General features: G+C 54.1%; 1 protein-coding gene and 1 pseudogene across 1 annotated transcript in view; one reads left to right on the top strand and one right to left on the bottom strand.

Annotated features, from left to right (window-relative positions):
- The window catches only part of Hspg2 (heparan sulfate proteoglycan 2), a 104,176-nt gene that overhangs the window by 81,257 nt on the left and 11,833 nt on the right, over positions 1–11,086 (bottom strand). The window lies entirely within an intron of this gene.
- On the top strand, positions 6,109–6,229 carry LOC116097224 (annotated as a pseudogene).

Here is an 11,086-nt window from a genome sequence, read left to right as displayed (position 1 = left end):
GGGAGCCAGCTTGCCCATAGTGACAGAGTTATAAGACCTGAGACTTGAACCCAGGACACCTGGGCACAAGCCTAGAAGGGACTCTGCATCACCTGGTCGCACCTCCTGCCATTGCTTTGCCCCTAAAGCCTGGGCTTCCCTGCTAGATGCCTACTACTGGGGGACAAGCCCTTAACAGCCTCTGAAGCGTCCCGAGGAGCAGGCAGAGCAGGCAGAGGGCTCAGAGGGGAGCAGAGCCAGCCAGCCAGCCCGCCAGCTCGCCAGCTCCAGGGCTTTGTTCAAGACAGCCAGGGAGACAGGCTTTGTGAGGCTTTTAGTATAGCTGCCGTGGGCATCCAGCACAGGAAAAAACAGGCCGAAGGGAAGCTAGACCCTGGGCCGAGGAGGCTGGCACCCCTGCCCTAGGATTTCCTCATCTGCTTGCGGGAAGGGAAGGAAGCCGCAGCAAGCTGAGCCCACAGATGCTGCAATGGAGGTGAGCAGGGCCTGTGTTCTCACAACAGATGTCCATCCCAGGGCACAACAGCCCTGGGACAGTAGATACCAGAACTATGCAGGCAAGCATACCCGCGGAAGCCTGGTGTACGGAAACATATTTACCAATTCCCAAATGTGTGTGACTTGGAACTGCAAAGCTCCTACTGTCCCGAGTTTGAAGCCTGTCACCCACATTCGGCCACTCACAACTGCCTGGAACACCAGGTCCAGAGGATCCCAACCTCGATACGCTCTGAGTTTCCTTCTGGCTTTAGCACGCTCAAACCTCAAAACCTTAGGATTCCAAAATCTCAGCCTGTGTCTCCCCCTCCGCGAAAGGGGGTCTGGCTACCGAAGGGCGTTGACAGCATCAGGACAAGCCACATGACGGGAGCTGAGCTTGGGTCTCTCTACCCTTCCTGCTTCAGGCAAGATGAACACCCAACAGCAAGGGGAAACAAACTATATGGACATCAGGACCCAGGGAGGGCAGGCAGGCAGACAAGCCTGCAGAGACACGCTGGTCAGAGAGCGGATGCATATTTCAAACTTCCCAGTGGTCCATGGGAAGCAGGAAACACTACCTCTCCAGGATTTCATGTCTTGTTTCGTAGAAGAAACAAATATTCCTGATACAGTGAGTAGTTGCCCCCAAAGGATGATGCTGGTCTGGTGAATTCTACCTTCCTTGTGGAGCCCGCATTCATTCCCTTACAGTCCTCTGATTGTTGGGTATCAGGATCGGCTCTGAACCCAGTGATATCACACCTAGGTGACAGCATTCCCCCCCCCCCCCGCGCGCACACCTGTTGCCAAGGCAACCGCCACCATATTCCCAGAATCCACTTGGTTCACCTCCCACCTTTACCTGTGGGTATATCACTATCTAAATAAAAGGAAGGCCCCTCTGTTCTCTCTCCCTCCCTCTCTCCATTCCCTTCTCCTCCTTCACTGCTAACAGAGACCCTTTTTTTGTTTTTTTTTTGGAGACAAGGTTTCTCTGTGTAGCCCTGGCTGTCCTGGAACTCACTCTGTAGACCAGGCTGGCCTTGAACTCAGAGATCCACCTGCCTCTGCCTCCCAAGTGCTGGGATTAAAGGCATGCGCCACCATCTCCCAGCTAACAGAGACCCTTCGAGGCTCGAGGCCAGAGACAGAGGCTCCAGGGAGATGAGGGAGTGGCCTCCCCTATACCTCAGCCCAGCATCATCGGTCTGGGCAGGATCACCCATCATTCCCCAAGTCTAAATGCAACCAGTGCTCAAAATAGCCAGAGCTGGCAAAGGTGGCAGGAGGCCCTGGGTGGGGGTAAGGGGGGCTGGGCTGTGTCTGCCCACAGGAGGGCTCTGCAGGCCAATGAACATAGATTCCCCCCCCAACACACACACAAAGGAGCACGTTACACCAGGCATGCAGGCCTCCCTGGGAGTCCCCCACCCACGGGCTCCCTCTTTGGCAGCTTTGCTGCTGCCCTGCCCTTCCCAGGCCTTCCTGCAGGAGGCAAATGGAAAAGTATCAGCAGAAACCCTGAGCCACCATATAGGGAAGTATCCCAGACCTCCTGCCCCCGCCTCCAGCCCCAGCCTCCCTTAGAACCCACTAGGCTCTGTCAGCTCTCTCTCTTTCTCAACCTTGGGCTGAGACAATAGGGACTATTCTGGGCATCGTAGGGTATTTAAAGACCTGGCTGGGCCTCCTCCCTGGGGACCAAGAAGTTTTGTCCTCCACAAGACCTTCCTGAACTTGTCGCTGCCTGGACCTCAATGGCTGCATGCCCTAACGCTCCCAATACTCTTTCCTCGGGCTGGGGCCCTAGGAATTGGGCATTAAGCTGTCTCTCTGTCATGCTCAGCAGCAAGAGCAAGTCACAGACCCTCCGAAAAGCAGAGTTCTAGGCCCTGAGCAGCCCTCTACCCAAGATCTATGCACCCCAGAGCTCTCATCTGCAGCCCTGATGTGTGTGGATCACAAATCCCCCCAGATGCAGAGCCAGCTTTTGTGGTTAATGTGGAGGCGTGTCTCCCCGGGCGCTACAAGGGGAGGGGGTCAATGGAAGCAGGGAGTTGGGGAAGCGTGGGTGATTTTTCACTCCTTTTTCCAGCACCTGGCACACAGTAGGTGCCAAATATTTACGGAGTGGTGCAAATGTTTGTAGGATGTGTCTGGGACCCCTGCAGACAGTACAAGTGGCTAGCATTCTGTGATAGCTGTGCTGCCTGCTTGGCGGGGGAGCCTGGGCTACCCACTGCTGTAAAGGCATTAGCTCATTTAATTGGCTCAGTTCCAAGAGCATATACGCAAGAACATGGATGTCCCCATCCCAAATGGTTGATCAGCCTGCCTGAGTGTCCAAGCTGGGAATGGGACTGTAAAGTTTCTGTCAGTGTGCATGCATGGTGCTCCTTAAAGACAGGAGCACGGGGCACTGGACCGGGGCCCCGGAGCCAGCAGTTAACTGTGGCGACTTAGCTCTGTGACTTTCAGCCAGTCACTTAGCCTCTCTGAATCTGTTCCCTCTCTCAGAAAAACAGGACATTCATCTGTGTCTTCAGATCTTTAGTGGGATCAAAGCGATTAAAGGATGTGATCATGCCCTGCTCCCCTCCCCGCCATGTGCCCCAACCTCTTCCAGAGGCGGGGCTAAAAAATGATGGTGAGAAGCTACAAGGAGGAGACTCCAAGCCCAGCAGCTGATGACAGGGCTGGGCTAGGCCCCAGCTTAAGGAGAAGAGCAGCCTGGGAAGTCACCTCTGGCCTTCCTCTGTCACCCTTCCCAGCTGACAGCTGCTGGGGCTTTGGGGCCAAGGGCCCCACAGGCAGAGGAAGAGGAGGAGGTGGCGCTAGCTGGCCAGGGTTATCTCTGTCCTCAGGCAGCCACTGCCCAAGTCCCATGGGCCTAGTTAGGCCCACTGGCTGGGATGCCAGGCACGCTGCCCCGTCCACCCTGGCCCTTCACCCAGTTCTGGAGGAGTCCGGCAGAGAGTGGAGGGCTGGAGCAAAGGTCTGTGGTTAGAACATGGGCTGGGGGGCCCTATTAGCTTCTCTCCCCACAGTTCCTTTTGTCCTTTGTGAGCACTTTAGGAGGGGTCCTTCTTAGAGATTGTGAACTTGGCCTTCCTCAGGCCTCACTAAGCTCCACTCCTGACCAGCTCTAGCCCACAGGCCTCTCTCTCCCTCCTCTGAACTTTTACACACCCATAATTAACATTGACCATATTTTCCAAGGCAAAAACTCAAGAAATTGTAGAACAAAGCCTTTCTGGGCTCCTCCCAGGTGTCGGAGGCAGCTTGGGAAATGTAGTTTGAACAATGTAGAAGCGCTCATATTACTGTGGCATGTTAAGACATCTAGGGAAAGATTAATAATGTATTAAATATACTCTTTTAACAAATCAAAGCCATCCAAAGCAATGTGGCCACACACCACTTCCCACCACTGGGCATCGGACACTAGCCTGGAAATTTTCTAGCTTCTGGTCCCGGGCAACTTACTTGACCTCTCTGAGCTTCTATTTCTCAACTAGAAAATGGGATTAAAAGTGACCACCTCATTCAACAGAACAGCTGAAGGGCTTTGTACCCTGCACTCTTCCCCTCTCTTCCTTTCCACCCCTCCCCTTCCTCAACCCACGAGCAAACGTGTGAGCTCCAGGGAGAACAACTCCTGTCACCAAGCCTCAAGAGACGCAGGGACACAGAGAGTTCCAAAGTATTCCCAGAACATAGGCCACCAGGGCTTGAAGGGAATCACCTAATGAATAACCCTCATTTATCAGAATGGGCAGAGAGGGGACAGAGAGGCACAGAGAGGGGACAGATGCATGGTTAGTTAGAGTGACCAGCGAAGGTTGGAGGGCCTGTTCAAATCTCATCTCAACACTGCTAACTCCCAAGGAAGCAGCGTTTGGGCCTCATATTCTTACTTCAAAAGCCCTGGTGGCAGTCCAGGGCAAAGCTGGCTGCAAGAAGACCCAGCTCTGGAGAGGAAGAGCCTGCCAGGGCCATCATGGGAGGGCAGGACCCAGGAACCTTGGCTGCTAACACAGGATCTACTGCCTTCCCTAGTTACCATGAAGATGAGAGTTCTGAGAGGATAAGCAGTAACTAGGACTGGGGCTGGGGCTGGGGCTGGGGCTGGGGCTGGGGCTGGGGCTGGGGCTGGGGCTGGGGCTGAAGGAGACCTGAGACCCACCAAGTCTCAATCTCTGGGACAATAGGTGTTCCCTCAAGCATGCCATTATGCTAGACAGGCCCCAGACAGGCCATCCCAGAAGGAACGGTAGGAATGGCCAGCGAGCAAGGGGTGCCCGTCCTTGGCAGGGAGAGAGCTACATTGCCAGGGTCTCCGGTTACCGGAAATGGTAAATCTCCCTGCCGCCTGTCACCTCTGACTAGGAATGTCTGCAGCTGAGAGGGGTGGGGGGAAAGTGTCCTGTCCACCTGCCCCTAAACATCCCAGGGACACCAGGGATCTGGGTCTACCCTCTGCTCCCAGCCCTGGCCTTGGGACCACAGGGCAACTATTATTCTGAGTCAAAAAGCCCTGCCTTAACTGACCAGTCCCAGGAGAGAAGGCAGGAAGGGGGATCCCAGGAGACGGACATCACCCCTAAACCTGCTCTGTCAGATTCGATTACAGTAGATTCTGAGCTCAGTTGGGGTGAAGGCCCTGACTTTTTAGCCCAAAACATGGGACAGCATATATGAGTTCCACAGTTGGACCAAGCAGAGGGCCAGTGAGGAAGTTATACTCTGTGCAGAATACAGAGGTTCCAAGAGCTCCTGGGGGGAATTCTATTTAATTCTTAAAGATGAGCCAGGCGGTGGTGGCGGACCCTAATTTAATCCCAGCACTTGGGAGGCAGAGGCAGGCAGATTTCTGAGTTGGAGGCCAGCCTGGCCTACAGAGTGAGTTCCAGGCCAGCCAGGGCTACACAGAGAAACCCTGTCTCAAAAAAAACCAAAAAAAAAAAAAGAAAAATCTTAGAGATGAGCTCAAAGCACAAAGGGCTAGGCACTAAGGCCAGCCGGCCAGCAGCAGGTAAAGACAGCATGCCTCAGCCCTCAGGGAGCTGATAGTAGCTGTACAGAGAGACCATAAATTAATACCCTAAAATGAGTCTGTCAAATAGCAGAAGAAAACGAACTTTGAGGGAGCAAGCAGAGTGTAGCCGAGCTCGTTAAATATGCCTGCGGGGGGAGGGGCACAAAGGGAGTGAAGAGAGGGGTGCCAGCGATGAGGAGGGGCATGGAGGAACAGCAGCCATGCCAGCCGGGAGGCAGAGGGACCCTAAGAATGCTCTGGAAACTGCTAGGGGCCAGGTCTCCTATGTGGACAACTTCCCCGGGGTTGCTGGGGATTCCTCCCACCCTGCATTCCCATGAGAATGTGGAGGGGCCAGGATTCCACTTCCTCCCCAGAGAAGTGCTCAAGTGATGTCCTCAGATCTCTGAAGACAGGACGGGTGAGAAGTGCAGAAGGCAATGGGGTCAAATCTCTGATTTCCGCCCAGGCCAGCCCGGGGCTCTGAGAAGCTGTCTCTTCTTGACAAGCCTCACGTCATGGGCCAGATGAATTTTTTACTTCCTATGGGATAAGGAGCAGCCGGATGAGGGGAAATAAAGATGAGGGTCATCTGGGCCATACCACCCTGAATGCGCCCGATCTCGTCTGATCTCAGAAGCTAAGCAGGGTCGGGCCTGGTTAGTACTTGGATGGGAGACCGCCTGGGAATACAAGGTGCTGAAGGCTAAAATAAATAAATAAATAAATAAAGAGGATCTGGCCATCAGATAAAAAGGTGAACGAGACCTCAACTTTCCTAGTAACCCAGACCGAAGCTCCTCCCTGACAGGTACGGTGTGGCGTTGAGACCATACCAACATGAACTTGCCCAGGGTGGTCTCCAGCCTGGTTCCTAAAGGACCGCTGCCTATGCCATCTGGGCCTTGTCCCCAGTCGGCACCCAGGACCCAGCCACAGGTGTCAGACATGCCCCTCAGCTCCAGGACTGAGCTCACAGGCCTAGCTCCCCATGCTCCGGAGCAGCCTTTGTTACCAGCGTGCCAGAGCAGACTGGCCCTCATGGGCACAAGGCCAACACCAAGGCCTGGCCAAGTGCAAACAACACGCTTAGCGCCCAGGTCCAGGAGCATTGGAGCAGGCAGGATGCCCACTGCCCTTGTCAAAATAGACCGTCGGCTCCCTGCGGTTGAGGGGCCCAGGCGGCAGGCTCCCCTGCTGGGAGTTCAGGACACAGCAGAAGCTATCCCCCGCCCCGCCCCCACTGGGAACCAGGAGTGAGAATCTTGGAGGCTAAGGATAGAGGGTCCAGATGGCAGCAGCGGTGAAGGAGACCAGCAGAATGGGCAGAACCCGGGGCCGAGGAAATGGAGTGGAGGGTCTAGGGATGGTGCAGGTGGTCAGATTTGTTACCAGTATGATGCCATATTAAAGGGGAGGGTGAAGGGATTCTACCCTGGAGGCACAGAAGACATCAGGGTTGATGCCCTACAGCAGGAACAGTGTATGGCTCCCCTGAGGACCGGGTGGCACAGATGGGACAGAGAAGTAGAGATGACAACCCAAGCATCCCCTAGCTGACGGCATACAGTACTTCCCAGCACTTGCCAAGACGCCAGGGTCCTGCTATGGCGCCATCCAGCTAAGGCCCCCCCACCACCACATTTGCCTCCTGCGGACTTGCCGCTAAGCAAGTGAGCAGAGAAACCGTGCACTTTAAAATCTTTAACATTCTTTCACTAAGTTTTACGTCTCAAACGGTCATGGTACGGCTCCCAGCTACCACAGCAAATAAAGGTGTACAGCGCCATTACCACACAGGGAGCCACGCCTGGAGGAAGGACGGCCTCCATCCTCAGAGGAGGCTTGCCCGAGGTCAGAACTATGCAGCTGGTAAGTCACAGAGGAGATGGGAGTGCGTGTCTGGCCCCAACCCAGTGCTCCCCACCCAGGGTTATTGTCGGCGGCACTGGGCAAGTCTAACGGAAATCATACATGAGTGAGAGATAAGGGCACCTCGTTAATCAAGAGATCAAGCCCCTTTGCTTTCCATCCCAAGTCTGCCAGCTACAACAGTTATCACACACAGACCAGAAGTTCTGGCAGCCATTTATTAAAAAGACTTTGATTTTTCTAACACAAGAAAGGGCAGAAAAGATGATGGAATATCCCAGCTTCAGGCCCAAGTCCCTGTGGGCATGGGGACTGTTCCCTTGCAAGAACTCGGCGTGGTGTGTCCTTCTGCAATATCCTAAATCCCATGTGGGCCACAGAAGTGGATGTTACATGCTCAGAGAAGCATAGGGCTCCTGGGCCTTTATCTATGCAGTTCCGATTGCTATGCTGTGTTCCCCACTCCAATATGCCCACTGCCCAAAGCCAGCTCATCTTGTAGCCTTTGTTTTGAGATTGCTGAGTATACTGGCTGTTGTTGTGTGTCACCTTGACACAGGCTGGAGTTATCACAGAGAAAGGAGCTTCAGGTGAGGAAATAACTCCATGAGATCCAGCTGTAAGGCATTTTTTTCTCAATTAGTGATCAAGGGTGGGGGGCCTTGTGGGTGGTACCATCCCTGGGCTGGTAGTCTTGGGTTCTATAAGATAGCAAGCTGAACAAGCCAGGGGAAGCAAGCCAGTAAGGAACATCCCTCCATGGCCTCTGCATCATCTCCTGCTTCCTGACCTGCTTGAGTTCCAGTCCTGACTTTCTTTGGTGATGAACAGCTAAGCAGAATGAACCCTTTCCTCGCCAACTTGCTTCTTGGTCATGATGTGTGTGCAGGACTAGAAACCCTGACTGAGACACTAAGAAAGAAGACACCTTTCTTTCTCTTTTCTAGGCCTTCATTTCTACCTTACATTTCTACGTGAGACACTGGGTCATAATTACAGTCATTTGAGTTGCTCTCCTTTGGAGCCAAAACCCTCCTGAATTCTTCCTTTTCCTGCCTGGCTCTGAGAGAAGGCACATCAGCATGAAGCTCCTTTTCTGGGACAAGAATATACACTGGAAGGGACTCAGGGAGACACCAGTACCAGTACCTAGAGCTAAGAAGCCTGGGGTAAAGGGTTGAGCGTGTCTTGTGTCCCCTGAGCCCTGCCCCCAGGAAAGAGAGTGTGACCAGTGGTCACTCCTGTGCAGTTTCACGGCATATGTCACTCCCAACACCACAGGGTGTTTTCCAACATGAAACAGACGACCAGCGAAGCAGGCCTTCTCCTGGTGCCTTGGGAATCTTGTGAAGGTTTGTCTCAGATTTAATTTAGCAGGTCTGGGCTGGGGCTGAGGCCACATTCTTGAAGATCTCCCAGGTGAGGCCCACCCTGCAGATACACGAGCCACCCCTACAATCATAAAAGCCACAAAGGGCTCAGACTACACCGTGCCCGCCACAAAGAGCTTCTTTCACTGAACCATGAGGACCAGTGGCCTGCTCGGAAGCCTAAGCCTAGAGAGAGGGAGAAACCCATCCATCCTTCCAGTGCATCACCCAACCCCGAGCTCCACCCACACCAGGCAGCAGCCACAAGCCTGGAGCTGAGGAGCCCGGCCCTCAACCCTGCTCCTCACCAAACCAGCCCAGAGAGGCCCAAAGCATTGCCCCCACCCCAGCTGTGGTTTTCAGCGTGTTCCTCTCCCCTCCATTGCCTTATAAAGAGGTCCAAACTGCTCTGCTCCGAAGTGCAGGGTCATTTTCTGCAGAGTGACCCGCCCTGTGCTATCCCTGCAGCCTAGGTGACCGCACTCTTCACACATTCCTCCTGGAGCAACACTGCCTAATTTAACCAGCGCCCCTGCTCCCAGGGCTCTCAAAATAGCCAGGATGGGGGGAATGCCTTAATGGCCCTAGAATAAATACTCATCTGTCCTCCAGAGACCCAGTCCAGGAGCAAGCAGGCTGGAGGACTGAGGTGGGCTCCAGATCTACCCCTCCCTGGGCCCCCTCCCCCTTTTTGCTGCCCAGGCCAGCCTCAGACTTCCTATGTAGCTGAGGTTGATATTAAATTTGCCATTCTCTTGCTTCCCCCTCCCTTCAGCACCTGCCAGGGCAAGAAGTGAACCTGGGGGTAGGGGATGGAGGGCAGTGAAGAGAGGGGAGGGACATCAGAAGCCATGAGAGTGTCTGGATTGCAGGCATACACCCCCATGGCTGGCTAATGCAGTTCTGAGGATTGAACCCAGGGCTTTGGGCGTAGTTGACAAGCACTCTATAAACTGAGTCACCTTCCCAGCTCCTACCTGCCCTTTCCATGCAGGCTCCTTGGATGTTCCGGTTCTCCCTCCCACTCCTAAGCTATCAGGCTCACATGCATGGGTGGCTGTTGACATGATTGCCCCACTAGACTTCAGCTTTCGCTTTTCTCCTAAATGGAGCCCTGCTACAGTAGTGAATAGCTCCTGTCTTTAATGATGGCCCAAACACTTCCCATATTTGCCTGAGTTCGGGTTAGCACTATCTTCTTGGAGATAAGGAGGTATCCAGATGGGGAGGGGACTTGCCCAAGGTCACACAGTCCAGAACAGGCAGAAAGGAGAGTGAGGAGCCAAGTCTCACTGTCCCAAACCTCCCCCAAGGAACTCCTCTATAGGAAAAGGGCATGCCCAGAGGATCATGGAGGTTTCGATGTTAGGAGCCTGCTTACCGGAGGAGGGGGGTTATTCTTGGGCATGCTCACAGAGACCACAATTCACCCTGATATTCTGGCTCTATGCTCCCAGGAGCACAAGCTGTGACTCAGAATCCCCTTCTCCACCCCAGGATCCCAGATTGGGACTGCCACATTAAAGCAGGGAACACCCAGGAGGCTGACATAGTGGTTAGAGAGCTGAGAGGGCGGGCACTCCACCGTAGCCTGAAGTGATCATTAACCAGGGCAGAACAGGCTAGAAAGTGAGGCCGACCTTGCAGCAAGCACGGTGAGGCCAGTTCCTCCCTGTCTGGGTCTGGGACTTGTCCTGCACACAACTAGGTCAGTGAGGCCTGGGGCACCAGGTCACCAGCCAACTCGAGACTCACGTTTTACCAGATGTCCATCACCAGGCCTGGTGGGGCCAGCAGGTGCCTGGAGGGTATTAACAAAAAAAAATCCCTCAGCAAGGATTGACCTAGGGCTTGAAGCTTTCCTCAGAGTAAAGGAATGCAGAGCCGGGAGGGCCATCTTTGGGTCATCTTAAAGGGAAACAAGAAAAGCAAAAGGTAACAGCCCCTGTTGTGTTGCGTGAAGGCCTTGCTCTGGTTGACAGTAATTTATCCAGCCTCTGGTCTCCAAATCCCTGCAAAGGAGCTAGCACCATGTCTACCTGACAGATGAGGCCCAGAAAGGTTAATCTACTAGCCCAAGGGCAGCAGCGCCCTGTGAGAGCTAGAACAGGACTCTAGCCACCCCTGCTTGCCTCAAACTACAAGCAGAACTTGGGGGTGGGGCGCCTAAACTACAAAAGGGTCCTTAGGGTTCCTTTCTAGATTGTGTGCCGGGCGTATTTCTACCTGACTAGGTTTCTGGTTTAGGTGACCTAGGCCAGAGAGAGAGAGAGAGAGAGAGAGAGAGGGAGGGAGAGAGGGAGGGAGGGAGGGGGAGAGAGAG

This window comes from Mastomys coucha, unplaced genomic scaffold (genome assembly GCF_008632895.1).
Source record: "Mastomys coucha isolate ucsf_1 unplaced genomic scaffold, UCSF_Mcou_1 pScaffold18, whole genome shotgun sequence".
Taxonomy (NCBI): domain Eukaryota; kingdom Metazoa; phylum Chordata; class Mammalia; order Rodentia; family Muridae; genus Mastomys; species Mastomys coucha.
This window is presented reverse-complemented; position numbering and strand designations above follow the sequence as displayed.